The following is a 20,629-nucleotide window of genomic DNA, read 5'->3' on the forward strand; positions in this document are numbered from 1 at the left end:
TGGGGGGAAAAGAGTGGGATGGCCCTGAAGTAAATAACAAATAATCTCATTACTTTATAACTCCTTTATGTGAGGTACTGGAATATTCTTGGCACTTATTTATCAGGCTAATCTATTTATATACAATCAGGTCTTCACTATTTTTCACTTGAAGTATATGCAGACAAATTTTAATCTTATCCTGACTTCTCCTTGCTCTATAACATTCCTGCACAACATACAGCCCTTGTGCCGTTTGCAGGTTGCCCAAGTAGCCAAGGGCCGTACATTGTGCAGGCCTGTTTCACATCCTCTACATTTTTCCAGAGCCACCTGAAATCCTTTAGTGGGCTGCAGGCAGTGCACAGGCTGTATGTGTGGTGGTCTGCTATACAACATAAACCAGGGCTGTGGTATCTCCCACTTCCAATCCTCAATGGGCATCCTCAATGTCCTCAAAGAACACAAACTTACGTATTTGTTCATTCATTCCACAAACATCTAAGTTCCCACTCTGTGCAGAGTCCTTTTACGTGGGATACAAGAGCCAAGAAAGTCAAAAATCAAAAAGAGAATTTACATTCCTGGGGTGGGGGGAGGTGAGGAGTGGAGGAAAGGATGCAAAATGTACACAGATAAGTAAATATAAGACAAATCAAAGTGGGAGAGAGTCTCTGACACCAACAACTAGGACAAGTCCCAGTGAAGGTCAGGGAGGACAAGTTCTGCATGTGGTACCTGAGTGGAGTCTGAAATAAGCTAAGGATTCCAAGAGGAGAAGCGGAGAGGCTATATACATTTCAGACAGGAGGGTGGGGGAAGCAGCCTGTGTATGAAAAGGTACTGAGGTTAGAGATGGAATGCTCAGGGAACAGCAGGTAAGCCAGTTTGATTGGAACGTGGGAAGGAGAGGATGTTATCAAGGCAAGAAGAAAATGACAGAATGCATTTTAATGCTAAACATTAAAAATGCTTATGTTGAACCATCTCCCCTGTGTCACTATCCTCCAACCCACTGCCAGAATTTCACTGGTTTGTCTGAAGCAATAGGGATTTTACTTGGATCCTTGAACTAACTGAGATAAGTTGTATTATCTACATATCCCAGATAAGAGGGGAGGAGGTAGTTATAGTCTGTCATACTATGTTTGGCCCCAGAGATCCATCTGGTGGAAAGCATAGACAGTGTGATGAGAATATGCTATAATACATTTAACAAGTGGCTGTCCACATAGCAGCACATGGTTAAGTTTAATGTCCATTATTAACATTTCTCTATCAATTTCTTAAACCTAGACAATCAACAAAACAATAAATAAAGCCCTGATTTGTAGCATTTACTGTTTCTGGTGTTATGTATGTTTACTTCAAAAATAGTCTCAATAGTTACTCAGAGGTAATTCCAGCACACCCCTGAATGTGGTGTAGTGAAAAGGACATTGGACCAGGAATCATTAGAGATAGGTTCTACCTACTTAATAACCATGGGACATTGGACAACTTAATTCACTTCTGACCCTCATTTTCCTCATCTGTGAAATGGGGATAATAATATTTGCCCTGCCTGTGGCACAGGGAATCAAATGTGATCATCCCAGAGCACTCTGTGAACTTTTAAATATAAGATAGGATTACTGATGCCAGAACCTAGCAAAGTAGAGAGGACTGCTTAGGCAACAAGCCCTGCCAGGGTGCAGAGTAAGCCACTACCTAGGGAAGGGAGGGGAAAGGAGGAAGTGGGGTCAGGGAAGAGAGAACAGATGGGCAAAGGAAGCTGAGAAACCAGGATCTTCTACTTAAAAATCTTTACTCTCTTTCTACCTTCTCTTCTCCCCCACCCCTTATTTCTCCCCTTAGAAGGAAACCTATGGAGGATTAGCCAGCTTTTCTTGTGTGATCCGAAGGACAGAGGAATAAACTGACCTTGAACCTCAGGGTCAGAGCTAGTTGTGTCAGCAAGATGTGTGAGGAATGCAAGTAAGGAAACTTCTTGAAATGCCCAGCCACTCTGTCTCCTGGATCTCTGACACCAAAGTGAAGGCCTTCTCAGGAGCTCAGGAGAGCTAGCCGTTGCTGTCATCCGTTCTGAGCCTATTCCAGAGCTGGCTGTGGGGGATGACCTCCTCTCCTGACAACTTCCCTTTCTTCCAGAAGCTTTTGCCTTCTTGGTTCCTGGCCAGAATGTAAAGTGGGAAGTGTCCAGTCAGTGACCACAAGAAATGCCATTCTCCGGAGGAGTGGGGATGGCTGGGGTCGGAGCTCTTTGGATGAAATCCCCTTCCCCTGACCCCATGATCCGGGGTTTCAAACTGCCACTTGATTCTTCCTAGGTCATACGATCTGGAGTCAGAAAGGATCTTAAAGTTCTTTGAGTTTAATCCTCTTGTTTTAGATGTGATGAAACTGAATTCCAGGGCGAGGAAGTCAATTGTTCAGGCTCATGTCAATACTAAATGGCAGAGCTGGGATTTGAACCCAAAACCTCTGACTTCAAATAATGATTCTCCTCCCACTATGCCATGAACTAGAAGCATTAATAGAGGGAAAAGATCCAAGTGGGATTAGTACAGATGGAGCCCCCCCTTGCTGCCCCTCTGCTGACCCTGTAGGGTCCATATTCATCCCCAAAGAATTGGCAGCCTCCTCTGCCTTTGGCCACTTTGCTCAGCATGCAAAACAGACACCAAAGAATTTGTAGAGAGGTTCAAGAAAGTTTTTCAACAACCAATCAATTAACAAGTATTTATTAAATACCTACTCTGTGCCATGTACTAATATGGGCACTGGAAATACCAATACTAAGCTCGTAATGATCCTTACTCACAAGGAGAATTCATTCTGGTGAGAGAGACAAGGCTATATAAAATGCTTATAGCATAAGTATCAACTTAATAAATACATGTATATATGTGTGTATATATATATGTATGTGTGTGTATATATATATATATATATATACCAAGTAGTTAAATACAAAGTAGTTTGGGAGGGAGGTCGGGGTGATCTGGAAAGGCTTCATGTAGAAGGTGGTGTCTGAGCTGCATATTAAAGGGGTTTGTGCATGAACCGTACACAGCCCAAGACCTCTTAGCTGTCCTTCAGCTCTGCTTCCCATGTATGTCATTGTACCTTCTGTTCCCTACATCACCTGACCATAAGGAGTTTGGAAGTCAAAGCTCACTCAATTTCTCTTATTTCCTTTAGATTGGGCTTCAGGTGGGAGAGGAACAGTTAAAGATAAAATGAGAAAATGATTCCTGTACCTCCAGAGCAGCCACAGACATCGTAATGAGCCAGATAAGAATGGAGAAGCCCCCAGGCACTGCCTGTGAGCTCTGCAGAGAGCCATGGTTTAATTGGCTGATCTATATTGCTGGTTGACCCGAGGTTGATCAACAGTGTGGTCTGTGACATAGGATGCAGGCATGTTTCTCTTCCCTCAGTTGATTCTCATCTAACACAAGAAGGTCTCAGGCAGCTTTCTGGGTAGGCCAAATGTCTGCTTTTGTTTACCGAATCTTCCAATTGCTGCTGTGGCTGCTGCTCCCTCTCCCTCCCTCCCTCCTTCCCTCCCTCCCTCCTTCCCTCCCTCCCTCTCCCTCTCCCTTTCTCTTGCCCCTTTCTCTCTCCTGAATGCCCCAGTGTGACCCTAGATCTATCTACCATGACTGCCCTTTCATACCTCCACATCCAGTATTTTTCCTATTATATTCTCACCCAAGCTTCACTTAATACCATAACCATACCCTCTCTCCCCCCTCGTTCCACAAACAGTCATTATGGTGCATTGGAAACATCTAGAAAAATTACATTTGAGTACTGGTTTGGCTACTTCCTGCATGACCTTGGCTAAGACCTCTACAGACTCAATTTCTTCATCTATAAAATGAGAAAGTTAGACTGACTGATCCTATTGGTCCTGGAGTCAGGAAGACCTGAATTCAAATCTGGCCTCAAACACTTGCTATCTATGTGACCCTGGGCATGTCACATCACCCTGTTTGCCTCAGTTTCCTCATCTGTAAAATGAGCTGGAGAAGGAAATGGCAAACCACTCACAACCAGTCATCTTTGCCAAAAAAACTGCAAATAGGGTCAGGAAGAGTTGGAAACAACTGAAAAAATGACTGAACATCTACAACAAGTTTAGTTTTAGTTCCAAATCTGTGAATTTATGAAGTCCATACATGATGTCTATTTCCCCACTTCTGCACCTTTGAACCATGCTGGGCCCCATACCTAGAATAACCCATCCCTTCCCCATCACTTTCTACTTGTTGAATTACTACTCATGACTCAAAAACCACCTCCCCCATAAATCCTCTCCAATTCTCTTAGGTTGATCATGACTTTCCCTCTAACTCAGAACCTCATACAACATTTCTCTGGTGTCTCACATATGCACTTAGAAAAGAAGTTCATCATAGCAAGGAGCTTGTAATTTCTTTGGGAATAGGAAAGGGGAGAGGGATCTTACATACTCCGAGGCAAAATTTGATTTGCTTGCCAAATGTCTGAGCTCTGCAAGTTCCCGACCCACAATTGCCTGGAGCAGAGGTGTCAAATGTCTTGTCAGCCTTGTCAGGCATTGCTGAAACCCCAAAGAGATTAAAATGTAATTTAAAAATATTTTAAAAAGTAAATAAAATATACTAGAACACAAGTAATACTAATATGTGATTTTCCAAGTTAATATGTGGCCCTCAGGGATCATTATGTGTAGTTTAGTGGCCCTTTTTTCCATTTGAGTTTGACATCACTGGTCTAGAGTACCAAGAAATTAAGTGATCAGAGGCAGGACTTGAACTCAGGTCTTCTTGGTCAGTGCTTTTTGCCCCCTACCACTGCCTCTCTTATGAAGTTATCATGTATTATTTTGTATTAAAATTACCTATATGTGATATATTCTTTTCCCCTAGTAGACTGGTATGGTGGTTGTCCTTTGTTCTCAAAGAGGACCAAAATGACAACATCACCAAGATAAAGTGAAATTTCAGTGTGTTGGACTGTGGCTGATCAGACCAATATGAGCTCATAATGCTCTACCACAGGTTGGGCACAGATAGTCCATGTGAATATTTGAGGTGGATACTCCAAATTTGCACATGGTATGTTTCCTTTGTGCTGGCTCAATTCTGCTTTGCTCATAGAGCACAGCACCCTTTCTGATGTGGGCACGCCATGCTGAGCAGGCCTGTGCCAGTGTCTCCCATGTTGCACAATCAAATCCAAAGTTCTTGAGAGAGACCTTGAGAGTGTCCTTGTATCACTTTTTCTGACCAACATGTGGTCACCTGCCCCATGTGAGTTCTCCATAAAATAATCTTTTTGGCAAGTGTACATTTTGCATTCAAACAATGCGGCCAGCCCATCAGAGTTGCTCTCTCTGAAGCATAGTTTGAATGCTTGGCAATTCAGCTTGAGCAAGGACTTCAGAATCTGATACCTTATCCTGCCAGGTGATCCTCAGAATCTTCCTAAGGAAGTTCAGATGGAAGCGATACTGTTTCCTGGCATGGCACTGGTAGACTGTGTCCATGTTTCACAGGCATACAACAATGAGGTCAGCACAACTGCTCTGTAGACCTTCAATCTGGTAGTCCGTCTAATACCTCTTTTGTCCCAGACTTTCCTTAGGAGCCTCCCAAACACTGAGTTAGCTCTGGCAATGTGTGCATCAACCTCATTGTCAATGTGTACATCCCTGGAAAGTATACTACCAGGTAAGTGAACTTATCCACAGCATTCAAAACTTCTCTATTTGTTGTAACTGATGGTTCCACTTACGGATGGTGTGGTGGTGGCTGATGGAGCACCTGTATTTTCTTGGTGTTCATTATTAGGCCAAAATTAGCACAGGCAGCAGAGAATTGATCCCATACTTCGTTGCATCTCAGCTTCAGAGGCTGCATTGTACACAATCATCTGCAAACAGAAAATCATGCACCAATACTCCCTCCACTTTGGTCTTGGCTTGTAGCCTTTTCAATTTGAAGAACTTACCATCAGTATAGCAGTTGACCTTAATGCTGTATTCATCATCATTGAAAGTATTTGACAACATGGCTGAAAACATCATGCTAAAAAGCATGAGAGCAAGCAAACAGCACTGTTTTACTTCACTGGTGACTGGGAAAGCACGAGAGCATTGTCTACTATCCAGAACCCAGGAAAATATGCCATCATGAAATTGATGTACAATATTGACGAACTTCTCTGGGCAACCAAATTTTGACATAATTTTCCATAAACCCTCATAACTAAAAGTGTCAAAGGTCTTGGTTGGATCTACAAATGTTGTGTACAGACTTCTATTCTGCTCCTGGCATTTCTCCTGGAGTTGTTGGGCAGCAAATACCATATCGACTGTTTCTTGGCCCTTTCTGAAACCACACTGGCTCTCAGGTATGTTTATGGACCAAAAACCTATGGTGCATCACAATTACTCAGTGCTGATGCAGTGACGTTGATTAGTGATAAAGACATGATCCTAGTGAGGTGGGCTGGACACTTCCATAGTGTTCTCAACAGACCATCATCAATCATTGCTGAGGCCATTGACCATTTATCTCAGGTTGAAGTTAATCCCTCCTTAGCTGAACTTCCAACTGAAGAAGAGGTTTTAAGGGCCATTAGGCTCCTTTCATGTGGCAAAGCACCTGGTGCTGATTCTATTCCAGATGAGACTTACAAGGTAGGGGGACATTGCTCATACAAAAGTTGACTGAAACTTTCCAGGTTATATGGCAAGAGGAAGTTATCCCCCAGGAATTCGAGGATGCCTCCATTGTCCATCTCTATAAAGGTAAAGGGAATAGATTGTCCTGTGACAATCACAGAGGGATTTCTCTCTTAGTCATTGCTGGCAAAATTCTTGCTAGAGTCCACCTAGCAGACTACAAACTCCTTGAAGACAAGGAACTATATCTTATCTAAACTTTTTGTTGTTGTTGTCATTCAGTCCCATCTGACTCCGTGTAACCCCTTTTGTGGTTTTCTTGGCAAAGATACTGGAGTGATTTGCCATTTCTTTCTCTAGCTCATTTTGCAGATAAGGAAACTGAGGCAAACAAGGTTAAGTGACTTGTCCAATGTCACACAGCTAGCAGATTTGAACTTAGAAAGATGAGTCTTCCTGACTCCATCACTGTCCACTGCAACACCTACCTGCCCAAATCTAACATTTACTTCTCCCCCAACATGTAGCTCAGTCCTCTGATTAATAAGTGTCTGTTGAATTAAAGCACTATAACCAGCAGCTACACATAGGTCATTTGTTGCTATGGTTTAGTGACTTCCTGCTTGAACTGTGGTCAAGCAGAAAATTGAAGCCATAAACGTCACCAGTGAATTATACAGCTGAAAGGGAATGAAATTAAGGAGAGTGGAGGGAAGGGATCCTCTCTGCTTCTTTCAAGGTACTTGTTTTCCCCTTCAGAGTAAGTGGTGTCATTCCAGGAGTTGCTTAGCAGTCTAGTTTGGCAGAAGTTAAGAGCCCATGGAAGGTGAACACAATGAGACATGATGAGAGAGGTATAGTACCTTCAAATGGTAGAGGTTCTTGAATATTAGGCAAAGAGATTTGGAGCTTATTTACTAGACCAGCCCGTATATGGGGTTGTGACCAATATTTTAAAAAGTGCTGAAGGGATCATAAGTGGAAAAAGTTCAAGAAGTTCTGCAGGAGACAAGAGAGACTCATTGAAGGGTTTTGAATAAGGAATGGGCATGACCAGACTTCTGTGCGAGAAAGGTGCATGCTTTCCTGAAATCTTCTGGAAACCTTTCCTTCACACTTACCTGCTGAAACCAGTAGCTTCTAAACCTAGGAGGAACGACAAGAAATTCATGATGTCATTGAACAAATACTAGATTGGCAGTCAAAATATCTGGATTGGATCCCAGGTGCTGCCATTTTTTACCTGTGACTTTGGAGAGGTCACTACATCTCACTGGGTTTCAATTTTCTGGTTTATAAATTGAAAGTCATCACCAGATCATTTCAAAAGTTCTTTCTAGCACCAACATTTTGTGATTGTTAATGACCAGCTGTCATGAAGTCTCTTGAACCACTTTCAGTCCCATTACTGGATGTGATCAGATAGAAATGAGTTGATTCCTTGTCATGGATGCTATGGAAAGTGATTCTTGTTTGAGAGGGGCAGGACTGGGAGAGGTTGGACTAAATGACCTCTGAGATTCCTTCTAGGTCTAATGTTGTCTGTCCATTCTGAGTCCTTTACCTTTTAAGAGATGGGTAGCCTAGTTGATCATTAGTGTTCTAGAGTGATATTTGGTCATCATGCTGATAAGAGTTCCTAATGCTTTCAAAGTTGTTTGCCTTAATTGCTTTCATTGTAAAAATTGTTCTCCTGATTCTGTTTACTTCATTTGGCATCATACAAGTCTTCCCAGATTTTTCTGAAACCATGATGATAAACCTTGAAGTGGACACATGTATCATCTCCCCATATTAGAATATAAACAGTTTAAACTGGACAGTTATCATATTTCATGTTTACCTTTTTATGTTTCTTGCAACTCCTGTGCTTAAACTTCAGAATTTCAATGTAACTCTAGTCTTTTCATTAAGAATGCTTCAGAATTTCATTAAAGATCCATTTTTTCCCCTGTAGCATTATATTCTATTTTGCTGACTGAATTATGCTTGGATGTATCCTTTTCCTTCTGGAATATCATGTTCCAAGTTCTCCAGTCTTTTATGGTAATAGCTGCTAAATTGTTTGTGATCTTGACTAGTTCCTCAGTATTTGAATTCTTGCTTTCTGGATATTTGCATTATTTTTTTTCTTTTACTTTGAAGCTCTGGATTTTGGCTACAGTATTCCTAGGAGTTTTCGTTCCAGATTTTTTTCAGAAGGTAACCATTGGATTCTTTCTCTTTCTACTTTGCTCTCTGATTCTTAGAAATTTACATAGTTTTTTTAAAATTTAAATGTGCTATCTTGAAATATACTGTCTTGGCCCTTTTTTTTGTTCAAACTTTTCACATAGTACACAGTCTTAATTTTTTTTCTCTTCCAACTTTTCCAAGTCAGTTGTTTTTGCTAGGAGATACTTTACATTTTCTTCTATTTTTTCAGCTTTTTGACTTTAAAAAATATTTCTTGTTGTTCATGGAGTTATTTAATCCATACAAATTTTCAGGGAGTTTATTCTTTGAGCAAAGTTTTGTACCTCTTGTGCCAAGTTGTTAATTCCTTTTCCAATTCTTTCTTCCATAACTCTTCATTTCTTTTCCCTGAAGAACTTTCATTTCATTTCTCAGACTTGATGTTAGGTACTAAGCTCTGCCATACTTGTGGAGAGAAGGTCTAAGCTGATCCTTTTGTTGATTTCTTGGGGAACTGAGTCTTGTCGTTATTCTAGGATCTTCAGGATTTGGAAACTTTCAGTGTTTCCAAAGTTAACTGATCCAAGACAAAACTTGATTGCTTGCAATCTGCAACTTCCTGACCTGGGTTCTGGTCAAAGCATCCATAGAATGCAGCAGTACTCAGCCCCTATCAGGGAGCGAGGAAGTTCTGGTACAGAATGACAAAACTATAGATTTCCACTTTGATTTGGGATTCCCTCCCTTGTTATTCTTCTGCAGGCTGGGCTAGATGTTGGAACAGAAACACTGCTCTTCTCCTTGAGTCTGGGCCCAATCACTCCTGCTTGTTTCTAAAATGCCTTCTTTCTCAGTAAGCTGCCTGGGACTTCCCTACCTGGCAATGCCACCCTTGGGCACAAGTTGCCTTCTCAGTCCATTGGCATCTGTTCCTGTGGCAGTGCCCTAGTTAAGGTCTAGGTGTACCCTGATAAAGATCTGGGACCCATTCTTACCTTGTTGCATAGTCTCTCTTTGGGCATGGAATGCTCTTGCCCCAGCTCAGTCCTTAGTGTCCACAGATCTCTGTCTTCATATGCCGGGTTGGCTAAACTGGCCAAAGTACTCACTGTATTTTTTTTTCTGTCAGGAATTGGTTAGGTGAATTTTCTAGGTCTATTTGGAGGGGTTTTGTAGATGAGAATTTGGTTGCATTGCTTCTTGCTAGGTGGCACAGTGGCTAGAGTGCCTGACCTGAAGTCAGGAAGATGAGTCTTCCTGAGTTCAAATCTGGCCTTGGACATTTACTAGTTGTATGACCCTGGGCAAGTCACTTAACCCTGCTTGCCTCAGTCTGTAAAATGAACTGGAGAAGGAAATGGCAAACCACTCTAGTATGTTTGCTAAGAAAACCCCAAACAGGGCTATGAAGAGTCCACAACTGAAACAACTGAACAACAAGCAACGCTTCACTATCACTTTTAAGTCTAATTTGTATCAGTAGCATTTTATTTATCATTTTCTTAAGTCTAGGCAATCAACAAAACCATGAACCAAGCCTTGATCTGTAGCATTTGCCAATTTCCAAAACACGAATATTCAGTCTGACAATTGACTCTCCTGATCCCTTGATTTTGATTTAATCCAATTCAACAAACGTTTCTTAAGCACTTAGTACTGCTAGGCCCTACAGATACAAACAGTCAAAAGAAAGGCAGTCTAGCTGTTAGAGCTAACTCCAGTCTGACTCTGGCTCTGTGTCATGCCAGTACTGGGCACTTACACAATGTAGCCTCACAGAGGAAAGGGTGGGTTCTAGTCTAGGCCCTGCCACTAATAACCTTGTTAATTGATTTCAATTAATTAAATTAATGAATCCTATGGACCTTGAATGATTCAGTTCATCTCTCAGAGTTTCATAGGATTCTGGAATTAAGGAAGAAAGGAAAGACACCCACCTTTATACCAAAGACTTACAAACCTACTATGTGCCATCAGCTTTACAAATTTTATTCATTTTATTCTCACAACAACTCTGGGAGGTAAGGAATACTATCATCCCTATTTTGCAGATACAGAAGCTGAGGTGATCAGGAGTTAAGTGACTTGCCCAGGGGTAGACACCCAGCTAGTAAGTGTCTGAGGCTGAATCTGAAGTTAGGTCTTCCTGACTCCAGGCCCAGAGCTCTATCCATCACTTCTAAGGAATTAAGGGATTTAAGATTATCTAGTACAGTGTTTTCACTTTCCAGATGAGGAAACAGAAGCTCAGAAAGGTGAGGGGTATCCTCCTCTTGCCTCTCTCATCCCCCGTTTTCTTACCTTCCTCTGACTTCTTCTCCTTCCCTCTCCTGTTCTTCTTCTCGTTTGCCCAAGGTCACAAGGGCAGCAAGCTGGGTTCACTAAACCTAAAACTCACATGCTCTTTTTCTGCTATACCATACTCATTTTTTAGTTTACACATCTACAAAATGGGAAGTTGGATCAGGGTCCCTTTCAGCTCTGAAATTAAATGGTTTTTGTTATCATTGTTAGAGAAAATTAATAACTATAGGGAATTTATTCATGCCAAAGTTGGGCTAGGGCTAAATTAAACCAAGTTGTCCTCAGAACTTCACCATCTGGCAGCATTCAGAGTTTAACTCCAGTGGGGTTAGGAGTAAATCAAGTGCAACAGAGGGAAATTCAGGACTGTTTTTTTTCAGGGAAGTTCTGGATTTGGCGAAATACAAAAGGCACAGACTGAGCTGAATCACAGCCCAGATCTCCAGGATCAGCGGCTCTCCCTTACTGTCAACCTGAGCCAAGGCCTAAAACAGAGGGTCCCATTCTGCTGGCCCAGCACGACATGTGATGGGCAGTGCCCAGCACATGCAGTACCCAGCAGGGCTTGCAGACCACCCTGCCTGCTGCAGGACTTGGACACTAGGCCTGATTTCCACTTAAACGCAATTGTACATGCCTTATGTTTCTGGTTTGAATTTCAGTAGTAAACAAACAACAGGAAAAAAATTCTGGTTTGGAAATCAGAAACCATCTGTTTCTCATTCTGTTCTCCTCCAGCTTTCTCCTCTGGGGTTCTTTAATTCTCTCTTCCTTAGACAAAGACATAGCTCAACTCAGAGTACAATGATGTTACTTGACTACTGCACTCTAAGGAGAGTTTTGAGTTTCCTGGCTGACATCTTAAACCCTGAGGACAGAAACCCCTTTCCTTCTCATTTACAATAGGCGCTTTGGATCTTCTTCTCTCTCCCTTTTCCCTCTCCCTGGTCCTCACATTCACTCTCTTCCCTTCCGTTCCCTTCTCCACTTCTCCCTTTCTTTTCTCCCTCCCCCTCTCCCTACTTCTCTCCTCCCTTCTCCTTCTCATTCCCTTTTCTCATCATCCTTGCTTCCCCTTCCCTCTATTTCCCTTTCCAGTCCTCTGCTGTCATCTTGCCTCTCCTCCATTCCTCTACCATTTCAGTCCTTTCCCTTCTTTCTCCTTTCTTCTCCTTTTGTCTCTCCATGTGCTCCTCTTCTTTCTCCCTTGCCTTCTCCCTGTCCTCCCCTCCTTCATCCTTTCATTTTCTATCCTCCTCTGTCCTCCTCTCCCCATCTTTCTCTCCCTTTCTCTGTTCTCTGCCCTCCCCTTGCTTCTCATTCCTTATCCTCCTTCAGGATCCCATATCTACCCTTCCCTTCCCTCTCCATCTACCATTCCTCTCTCCCTTTCTCTGCCACTCCTTGCTATGATTACTTTCTCTCTAATGAAGTTTCTCTCTAATATCCTGAATAAAACTGGGACATAGGTAGATTTCTAAAGCACAGTTTAGATGAAATATGGACTTGTTAAAAAGCTAAGTGCCCCACAAGTATCTTAACACCTGTTCTTAGTGAACCTTGGCCAACACAGAGGTTCTGAAATCTTGAATCAGTTCATTGGCTTCAGCAGCTGGGTTGGTGTTGATGCTTCTCAGCTTCTATGGATCCAGTGCCAAGGATCTCAGTGGCAGTAACTCCTGCTGTTTTCCCAGACTGGTCATATCTTGGTGTTGTAGGTCCCTCTTGTGTTGGGTGCTAATACTGTTTTGCTTCTTTCCTTAGGGATATCTTGCAACCTGGGCTATGTGGAGTCCTCTAGCTATCAACTATCATCAATAGATGGGAGGATAGATGTTACCCCTCCCTCTTTGATAGACTCCAAAGGCTCCCCATCATTTCTAGAATAAAACATTGACTCCTTGGTTTGCGTTTAAAGCTCTTGGTAACCTTTCCAGGCTTCTTAACACATTTCTCCTCTCCAGGTGCTCCAAGATCCATTCACACTGGCTTATTCATTGACTATCCTCCACACAAGATGCCCCATCTCCCTACCATCTCTGTGTCCCTGTACAGGAAGAACTGGAAAGTCTTCCCTTACACATTTGCCCCTCTTAGAATTCTTGATTCCTTAAACAAGGCTCAAACCTCATCTTCTGCAGGAGACTTTTGTTCATATTCCCCAGCTACTAAAGGTTTACTGGCGAAGGCCATTTTCCACCTAGTCTATATGTATTCTGCAAACATATCTATTTTTAAAAAATGCATGTGTCTCAGGATTGTGCTGGAGCCAAGTGAGAGCTGATTGTTAAATCTCCAAGTGAGCATTTCTGCTGCAGAAATTGGCAAACGTTACAAATCCTGTGGACGTGTAGTTTTGTTGATTGTCTGCTCTAGACTTGGGAAAGTGATGGAGAAAATGTGCCTAATGTACTGCATTGTATTGGACTTTCAGAGGGTTGTTAAACAATTCCCAGCTCATGCCACTGTCCGCCACCAGAGTGTAAGGTCTTAGAGGACAGGAGATGGATTGGTTTCATTTCCGCTTTTGCTTCGTATCCCCAGCTCTTAGCAAAGAATTCATAAACGCTTGCCAATTGTTTTTTGGAATCTGCAGTTTAAATAGTGTATTATTTTTGTTTTGTTCAGTTGATGCACTCCCAAATAAATCTCTTATCCAAGTAAGATGGAAGGCAGCGAGGTGGCGCGGTGAATAGAGTGCCAGGTCTGGACCCACAAAGACTTATCTTCCTGCATTTAAATCTAGCCTCAGACGCTTACTAGCTGTGGGACTCTGGGCAGGTCGCTTAACCCTGTTTGCCTCAGTTTCTTCATCTGTAAAATGAACTGGAGAAGGAAATGGCAAACCACTTTAGAACTTTTTGCCAAGAAAATCCCAAATGGGATAACGAAGAATTGGACACGATTGGCCAGCAAGAGAGACAGTGGGGTTAATGGGAAGAGTACTGGATTTGGATTTGGAAGACCTGATTTATGACCCTTTGCAAGTCACTTAATTTTTTTTCGGCCTCACTTTCCCAACTAGGCCAGGCATTTAGTTTAATTATCTGTAGAATGGGAATAATAACACTTGTACTACCTGCCTCCCAGGGCTGTCATGAGGAAGTGCTTTGTAAGTCTTGGAGACGCCCTTTTCTTACTCCCCCACTACACGTAGCTTTATGTACTAGTGCTGTTACTATTACTGTTTGTCCAGTCCTATAATTTCATTGCATCCCTTAGTGAGGAAACTCTCAAAGCAGAATGGCAATTTATAGTCTTAAAGAATTTCTTGGGACATTGAGAAGGCAAGTGTGATCCAGGGTCACACAATAACACTTGTAACATTTACATCCAGGGGCTTCCTGACCCTGACTGGCTCTCTGTCTATCACCACCACTACTAATGGGAATAGTACTTGTAATTATTCAGGAAAGTGAAAATCCTCCTCATATGGGAAAGAAACTGGAAGGAAGGTTTCATTTCTTTTCTTTTCTTTTTTTATTAATTTATTTATTTAACTTTTAACATTCATTTTAACAAAATTTTGGGTTCCAAATTTTCTCCCCTTTTGTCCCCTCCCCCCCCAAACACCAAGCATTCTAATTGCCCCTATGACCAGTCTGCTCTCCCTTCTATCATCCCTCTCTGCCCTTGTCTCCATCTTCTCTTTTGTCCTGTAGGACAAATACCCCTTTACCTGTATTTCTTATTTCCTAGTGGCAAGAACATTACTTGACAGTTGTTCCTAACACTTTGAGTTCCAACTTCTTTACCTCCCTCCCTCCCCACCCCTTCCCTTTGGAGGGCAAGCAATTCAATATAGGCCAAATATGTGTAGTTTTGCAAATGACTTCCATAATAGTTGTGTTGTATAAGACTAACAATATTTCCTTCCATCCTATCCTGTCCCCCATTACTTCTATTCTCTCTTTTGATCCTGTCCCTCCCCATGAGTGTCGACCTCAAATTGCTCCCTCCTCCCCATGTCCTCCCTTCCATCATCCCCCCCTCCCTGCTTATCCCCTTATCCCCCACTTTCCTGTATTGTAAGATAGGTTTTCATACCAAAATGGGTGTGCATTTTATTCCTTTCTTTAGTGGAATGTGATGAGAGTAAGCTTCATGTTTTTCTCTCACCTCCTCTCTTTATCCCTCCACTAATAAGTCTTTTGCTTGCCTCTTTTATGAGAGATAATTTGCCCCATTCCATTTCTCCCTTTCTCCTCCCAATATATTTCTCTCTCATTTCTTGATTTCATTTTTTTAAGATATGAGCCCATCTTCTTCAATTCACTCTGTGTACTCTGTCTCTATGTGTGTGTGCATGTGTGCACGTGTGTGTGTGTAATCCCACCCAGTACCCAGATACTGAAAAGTTTCAAGAGTTACAAATATTGTTTTTCCCTGTAGGAATGTAAACAGTTCAACTTTAATAAGTCCCTTATGACTTCTCTTTGCTGTTTACCTTTTCATGCTTCTCTTCATTCTTGTGTTTGAAAGTCAAATTTTCTTTTCAGCTCTGGTCTTTTCATCAAGAATGCTTGAAAGTCCTCTATTTCATTGAAAGACCATTTTTTCCCCTGAAGTATTATACTCAGTTTTGCTGGGTAGGTGATTCTTGGTTTTAGTCTTAGTTCCTTTGACTTTTGTAATATCCTATTCCATGCCCTTCGATCCCTTAATGTAGAAGCTGCTAGATCTTGTGTTATCCTGATTGTATTTTCACAACACTTGAATTGTTTCTTTCTAGCTACTTGCAATATTTTCTCCTTGACCTGGGAAATCTGGAATTTGGCCACAATGTTCCTAGGAATTTCTCTTTTGGGATCTCTTTCAGGCGGTGTTCTGTGGATTCCTTGAATATTTATTTTGCCCTCTGGTTCTAGAATCTCAGGGCAGTTTTCCTTGATAATTTCATGGAAGATGATGTCTAGGCTCCTTTTTTGATCCTGGCTTTCAGGTAGTCCCATAATTTTTAAATTGTCTCTCCCGGATCTGTTTTTCAGGTCAGTTGTTTTCCCAATGAGATATTTCACATTATCTTCCATTTTTTTATTCTTTTGGTTTTGTTTTGTGATTTCTTGATTTCTCATAAAGTCATGAGCCTCCATCTGTTCCATTCTAATTTTGAAAGAACTATTTTCTTCAGTGAGCTTTTGAATCTCCTTTTCCATTTGGCTAATTCTGCTTTTGAAAGCATTCTTCTCCTCATTGGCTTTTTGAAACCTCTTTTGCCAATTGAGTTAGCCTATTTTTCAAGGTGTTATTTTCTTCAGCATTTTTTTGGGTCTCCTTTAGCAGGGTGCTGACCTGCTGTTCATGCTTTGACTGCATGTCTCTCATTTCTCTTCCCAGCTTTTCCTCCACCTCTCTAACTTGATTTTCAAAATCCTTTTTGAGCTTTTCTATGGCCTGAGCCCATTGAGTGGGCTGGGATATAGAAGCCTTGACTTCTGTGTCTTTGCCTGATCGTAAGCATTGTTCTTCCTCATCAGAAAGGAAGGGAGGAAATGCCTGTTCACCAAGAAAGTAACCTTCTATAGTCTTATTTCTTTTCCCTTTTCTGGGCATTTTCCCAGCCAGTGACTTGACTTCTGAATATTCTCTTCACACCCACTTGGCCTCCAGATCCTCCCAGCCAGCACTTGGGGTCTGAGATTCAAATGCTGCTTCCCAGCCTCAGGGTTTTTGGCAGGGGCAGGGCTGCTATTCAGTGTGAGATTAAGTTCAGGTGCTTAGGTGGGGGCAGGGCCACCTCTCAGGCTCAGTTCCCTCAGGGGGTTTATGCAGAGACCTTCAACAATGGATCCAGGCTCCTGCCTGTTTGCGGAGCTCTCGTCTGCTCCCACCTCCGCTGCTGCCTTCCGAGGGGGCCTGAGTTATGGGGGCACCCCACTCCCCTCTCGACCCACCAAAGAGACCCTCTCACCGACCCCCATCACCTGTGGGTGGAGGGACCCGCGCGACCGCTGGAGATCCCATCCCTGAAGCCTGCTCGAATCTGCTCCTCTCAGTGCCGCGGCCGTGGCAGGGCTGTGCTTGGCTCCCGGTCTGCGGCACAAAGGACTTTTTGCGAGAGGTTTGCAGGTCCCTCTGGAACAGAAATCTCCTTCGCTCCAATGTTGTGTGGCCTCTGGTGCTGCAGAATTCGCAGTGAGTTGCTATTTACAGATGTTCTATGGGTTGTGGATTCAGAGCTACGTGTATGTGCATCTTTCTACTCCGCCATCTTGGCTCCACCCCCCAGGTTTCATTTCTTTAGACTGGCTAAACTGTGAATTCAGATAGTGGTGTCCAGCAGCTTTAGCTGGGCTTACTTGACTCTCACAACCATTGTTGCTGCTTCTGTTGTGCAGCCTGAGGTAAGTCACTTCTGGTTCTTCAATAGGCAGCTAGGTGGTAAAATGCCTGGAGTCGGTAGGACCTGAGTTCAACTTAATAGCAATGTGACCCTGGGAAAGTTGTTTAACTTCTGACTGTCTCAGTTTCCTCAATTGTAAAACGGAGATAATAATATCACTTACCTCTCAGGGTTGTTGTGAGGATTAAATGAGATAATATTCATAAAATGCTTAGGCACAGTACCTGGAATATAGTAAACATTTAACAAATACTTATTTTCTTCCTTCTTTCTCTCCCTCCTCCTTCCCTTCTTTCTCTCCCTCCCTTCCTCCTTCCTTCCTTTTCTCCTTTCTTCCATTCCTTCTTTCCTCCCTCCCTCACTTCCTTCCTTCCTTTCTCCTTTTTTTCTCTTCCTCCTCCTCCCTTCCTTCTCTCTCTCCTTTCCTTCTTCCTTTTCCCTCCTTTCCCCTGTAAATTAAGGGAACTGGCCTAACTCATTTCCAGCTTTAAGAAGACCTGGTTTTAAGTTCGTCAAAAAGTACAGCAAATAGAGTCACTGATTGCTGCAGAAGTCTTGCCTTTGCTGCTCTTGTGTGGAAGAGCTGGACTTTTTCTGATAGCTTTAGCTTTGGGAGCACATCTCCTCTCTTCTCCTTCCCCTTATTTCCTGTGCAGGTCTTTGCAGTAAGTCATTAGACAGCAGCACGAATGTGAAGGCCAGCCTTTGTGAGTATAATCTTCCACTGCGACTAGGGAGGACATGTTTATTTAAGTTAATTACAAGTTAAACCATCACGGGCATAGTGCCAAGAGTACTGGTCTTGGAATCAGAAGACCTGGGAGTCCCTGGGAAAATCACAACCTCTCTGGGCCCCCTTTATCTCATTGGTAAAAGGAGGATAATCATGTTTACACTACCTATATTACAGAGTTGTTGTGAAGAAAGCACTTTGTAAACTTCCAAGTTTACAAAGCATTGCATAAAGTGAATCTTATTAATATTAATAATATTAATAGATAGAAAGATTTGAGGCTTAGAGACATTTCCCACTGGCTTCCTTGTGTGTGCTTTTGCCTGGTTCTCTAGAATTTATGTATCTTTTCTAATTTTTTTAATTAGAGTAGTCTCTAAATCCTTTTAACTAACCTTGTTTTCTACCCTTTCTCAGGAGGCCAGTCTCCAAAAATATCATCAGCATGAATGACTCTCTTCAGGGATATATGAACTTTGGTGTAGTGGAAAGAGTTCACTTAGAGCCAGAAATCCTAGCTCTACCCACACCTCTATGTAACTAGAATAACTCAATTCACTCCTCTTGGCCTCATGACCATACAGTGGGGCAGTTTCCTTCATTGTAACACGAGTGATTTGAACTATATCTCTAAAGCCCTGGTTCAATCACTAACTGTCAATCAATCAATCAACCAATCAACATTTATTAAGTGCCTGCTCTGTCCCGGGCATTGTGCTAAATATTGGAGATGCAAATCTTCCTGCCTTCAAGGAGCTTACAATATAATGGGAGAGGGAGCATGCAAATAAATGTGTACAAAGCATACTATATACATGGTAGATTGGGCATAATTAGCAGAGGGAATGAATTAGAATTAAGAGGGCTTGGGGAAGGCTTCCTGTAGAAGATAGGAATTTAGTTGGGACATAAAGGAAGACAGGGAGGTCAGTAGTCAGAGAGAGGATTGAGAGCATTCCAGGGATGACGGCCAGCCAGAGAAGAAGTCAAGAGTCAAGAGATTGAGTATCCTGTTTATGGAACAGCCAGTGTCACTGGATAGCAGAGTGTTCGTCAGAAAGGAAGGTGTAAAAAGCCTGGAAAGATGGGAGGCAGGGTGTGTGCCCGGAACAAGCTATTGCACATCTCTGAGTCTCTGTTTCCTCATCTGTAAAGCAAGGGAATCTAATTAGATGATTTCCCTGTAACTCAAATATATAATTGTCTTAATTTTCCAAGTTATTAATCATTCTTCTTCCTTATCTTTGCCCCCCACTTCCTTCAAATCTCAGCTAAAACCCTATCTTCTCCAAACATCCTTTCCCAAATCCTCTCAGTCCTTGTGCCTTCCCTCTGTTAGTTATTTCCTATTTATTCTTGTTTGCAGGTTTTTGTCCCCCATTAGACTGTCAGCTCCCTGAGGGCAGAGACTGTCGTTTGCCTTTCTTTGTACTCCCAGCACAGTGCCTGGCACACAGTCGGTACTTAATGAAGGCTTATTGACTGCTTGACATTGCTGAAGTAATCATTATCAGTTACAATCATTCACTTATGAAATACCAGCCATAAAAATACAACCATTCACCATCCAGCAGGGCAGTTAATTGTTCATCCTTCATTCTTGAAAGGGACCAATGGCATCACTATGGATTTAAGTGAGGCAGAGTTTCAAAAAGCCAGGCAGCCTCACTCTCTTTCGGAGTCCAGTGTCCAGGCAAAAGTCAAGTGGGGCAGTTTATTGATGTTTATAAAGTCAAAGAACTGACGACTTCTGTTTCTCCAAGTTTCAACTTCATTGGCAGAGGAAATATGCTATTCTAGACTTCCCAATGGTGTTTTCTTTTTTATCAATTAACACTATTTTTTATTAATCTGTCCCTCCCACTACACTTCTACCATTGAGCGAATGAAAAATACCCCTCCAATAAATCCCTTAATACATATCTACATAGTCTCATAAAATAAATTCTCATTTCAGTCCAAAGATGTATGCCTCTTTCTGCATTTTACATTCACCTTTCTGCAAGGAGGTGAGTGGAATTTGGAACTTGAGGATTATCATTGTATTGATCCAAGATGCAAAGTAGTTCAAAATAGTTTTACTCAATAATGTTATAATTGTGTAAGTTGTACTCCTAGTTCTTCTCACTTCACTTTGCATTATTTCATGAAGGTCTTCCCAGTTCCCTCTGAAATTGCATCATTTCTTGTGGCTCAGTAATATTCTATTACATCCATATATCACAATTTCTTTAGTTATTCTCCAACAGAAAACCCCCTTAATTTCTAATTTTTAGCTACCATGAAGAGAACTGCTATAAATATTTTTGCACATACAAATTCTTTTTCTCTTTCTCTGCTTTCTTTGGGTTATAGACCTGGTAATGGAATAGCTAGGTCAAAGGGTATGCATAGTTGGGTAACTTTCTGGGCATAG

This window comes from Notamacropus eugenii, chromosome 5 (assembly GCF_028372415.1).
Source record: "Notamacropus eugenii isolate mMacEug1 chromosome 5, mMacEug1.pri_v2, whole genome shotgun sequence".
Classification (NCBI taxonomy): Eukaryota; Metazoa; Chordata; class Mammalia; order Diprotodontia; family Macropodidae; genus Notamacropus; species Notamacropus eugenii.